Raw genomic sequence first — 3,793 nt, forward strand, 5'->3', positions numbered from 1 at the left:
TGTTGTACATAGGGTCGCTATGAGTCACAGGCGACTCGATGGCACATAACAACAACAACAACATAGCTTTTCATAATACTACAATATTATTGATTTCAAGTCATTTGGTTCTGTTGTGACGTCACCTCAGTAATTTCTTACTGGAGTAGTTTATGTCTTCTTCTTTTCTTTTGTTAAGTTTGCCAGTGGTTTGTCAGTTTTGTTGACCCTTAATAGTCACTTTTATTAATCTCTTACTATTCCTAGTTAATAAATTAAACTCTCGTGTATGTTTGTATATCTAGGACGAAAGACTACTAGGATTTGGTACTATATATAAACATATGTATGTGCTTTAAGCACACTCTTAGGGTCTTATAAAACATCCCTCATGTATAAGGGGAAATTGTACTAAAAAATAGGGACTATCATATTCAGACCATGAGAGAGAGGGGCACAAGAGGGGGAAGGGAAGAAGGAAGGAAATGAGAGGGTGAGGGAGGGGCAGGAAGGAGTGACACCATCTTTATCAAGCCCATTGTTTCTACTCTTGAGCTAATTCATCTCATTGAGGAACTTCCTATCTTTTGCAATGTCTACATTTCCAAAATGATGCCTTTTTCAAAGCACAGGTCCCCTATTGGTTGTTGTTGTTGTTAGGTGTCATCAATTACAACCCATAGCGACAACAGATCTGAACCCTGTCCTATCCTGTGTCCTATCCTATCACACTTCCTGACACATTAGAATCCATTGTGGCAGTCACTGTGCCCATTCATCTGATCAAGGGTCATCTTCTCCTTCCTCTCCTCTCCACCTTTCTGAGGAATCAAGTCTCTTTCCGAGGAATAGCCCCTCTTAGCAACATGCCCAAGTTTGTAAGGCAAAGCCTCAAAATTCTTGCTTCCAGAGTTTTCTAGCTTTACCCTTCCCAAGACATATTTGTTTGCTCTTTTGGCCATCCATGGGATGCTCAGAACTCTTCTCCAACACCACAGTTCCAAAGCATCAATTCTTCTTCTGTCATTCTTACTCGTTGTTTTAGCTTTCGGATGCATTAACAAGTGATTGGAAAAACTGACTCAGATGCGTCTTAGTCCTCAAACGGAAATAATTACTTCTCAATAATTTGGAGAAGTCCCTAAATGAAGACTTTCCCAGTGCAATGTATTGTTTGATTTCCTGACTGCTGGTACCAATGGTGTTAATTGTGGATCCAAGTAAGTGAAGTTTTTGACAGTTTCACACTTTTTGTCATATACCATGATGCTGCCTATTGGTGCAATGGTAAGAATCTTTGTTTTCTTGACACTGAGATGCAATCCATATTAAAGGTTGTATTCTTTTATCTTCTGCAACAAATGGTTCAAGTTCTCCTCACTTTTGGCAAGCAAGGTTGTGTCATCTGAATGACGTCGGTTATTGATTAGTCTCCCTCTGATCCTAATGCCATATTCCTTTTCATTGAGTCCAACTTCTCAAGTAATGTGATGTAATAACCCTTGGGTTAACTAATCTCATTGAGGGTCTTCCTATCTTTTGCTGCCTCTATCTTTCCTCTACCTTTCCGACAGGATGACTTCTTCAAAGTAACGGCCCCCTCCTGATAATATGTCTAAACTATGTGTGACAGAGTTTCCTCATCCTTCCTTTAAAGAGGCTGCACTTCCTCCAATAGAGAGGTGTTTGTTCTTCTGTCAGTCCATGGAATATTGCATCTCAATGTCAAGAAAATGGAAATCCTTGCTGCTGAATCTATAGGCAACATCATGATGAATGGAGAAAAAAATAGAAACAGTTAACAATTGCATCTTACTTGGATCCACAATCAGAACAATTTTTATCAGAATTCAGGAGATCAGGAGACACATGACACTGGGAAAGTCTACAGTCAGCTTTCTCCCAGCTTTTCAGGAGCTAGATGTTCCTGACTCAGGCCATGGTTTGTTGTCTTTTTTTCCCAGTCACTTGTTATGCATCTGAGAGCCGGACCATCAATAAGGATGACAGAAGAACCGACGCTAGAGTTCTTAGAAAAGACTGCTGAATATCCCATCAGCTTCCAAAAGAACAAACAGATACATTTTTGAGAAGGTAGATTCAGTGCATTGGAGTCAAAGATAATGAAAGTTAATCTCACATACTTTGGGCATGTTGCTAGGTGAGTTTTTTTCCCTTGGAAAAGAAGTGTAATGCTTGGAAGGATGGAGCAACAGCGAATGAGATGAAGACCCTCAACCAGGTAGACTTGCACAGTGACTTCAGAAATGGGCTTAAGTTTGTCAGAGATTGTGAGGATGACACAAGATAGGACAGGGTCAGATCAGTTGTTCATAGAGTCCTATGAGTTGTACTCGACTTGATGGCATCTAACAAGAACAACAATTATGTGAGATTATTATCTCTGTCCTGCTGGTCACATATTTAAGGTAAGTTTAAGTTGCAATAATAAAATATTTTCAATGCAGAAAGACTATTTCTAAAAAACAAAAATAAATTAAATATTGATGCCATATAGTTTTTATTTTTTAAATAAAATATTTTATATTTAAAAACAAAAGGGGGAAAAAACCCACACAAAAGGCTTTCAGATGTTGATAAGCTCATTTTAGACTTCATGATTTACATATCATAAAAGGCCATTGAATACTTTTACTTTGACAGGTTTAGGAAGAACAACTTTTTGAAAGCTAGTCTTGACAGATTCTATCTCATTCCAACTGTCTTTCCCCCTTTGTGTTGTTAATACTTGGAGTCTCAGGAGATACACGAGCTCTACCATATGACCCATGCTAAGAAATGTTCTTCTACATATACCGTAGGAAAATGTGTATTGCTCAGATGCTGGATGGAGTGTTCTATTTATGACTATTAGATACACTTGACCTATAGTCTTTTAAAAAAATAGTTTTTGGCTTATTTAGTGACCTTTTTTTTTTATGTTCTATCAGTAATTGAAAGTTCTATATATAAGTCCCCTACTGTTATTGTGGAATTGTCTGTTTTCCTTTCATACTAGCCAGTATTTATTCCATGTTTTTGGTACATGCTTGTCACATATTTATAATTATTATCTTTTGTTCCTTGATTAGACCTTCCTTGTTCAGAATGTGTTTAACGCTTGTAATAGGTTTTGATCTAACGTCCTTTTTATATATCATTATTTTTTATTCATCATTTTATTTTCAGTGTCTTTGTATCATTATATCAAAAGGATCTTTTTTAAAGACAGCAAAAGAATTGACAATGACTATATATATATATAATTTTTTAAAATGTGTTTGGCCCCTCTGCCTTTTGCATGAGACAATTTGTCCAAATATATTTAAGATTATTAAAAAATTAAGTATATATCATACTTATATTTATAGTTTGAATTTACCACTTTTTTCTCATAATGATTTTTCTACTTTTGTTTATATTTGGCTGTTGTTTGTGATGAAATTTTTCCCCCTTTTTAATTTTTGTTTTTGGTTATTTCTTAGTGGCTACCACATAATTTATTTGACACCATTTTTGACTGTGCCAACATTTAATATGTGAATAACAGTTAACATACAACCTTAACATAATAAATCTGTTCCTGATATGTTTCTCACTTTCTACTGATGACTTATAATTAACATCAATATGCCCTTTTTTTTTTTTAAGAAGTTTACTTGTGGTAATTTCTCTGAAACGTCTGACTGTTTGAAATGTCTAAATGCATGCGTAAGTTCATTTTTATGGCTCTTCTGAATCCAGGTTGAATTTATGGCAGTTTACTTTCAATGCCCAGTTTCATTCATGTTAGAAATAATCCTCAGGATTATTA

Source organism: Elephantulus edwardii, unplaced genomic scaffold (assembly GCF_000299155.1).
Source record: "Elephantulus edwardii isolate Elephantulus edwardi_28Jun2011 unplaced genomic scaffold, EleEdw1.0 scaffold00147, whole genome shotgun sequence".
NCBI lineage: Eukaryota > Metazoa > Chordata > Mammalia > Macroscelidea > Macroscelididae > Elephantulus > Elephantulus edwardii.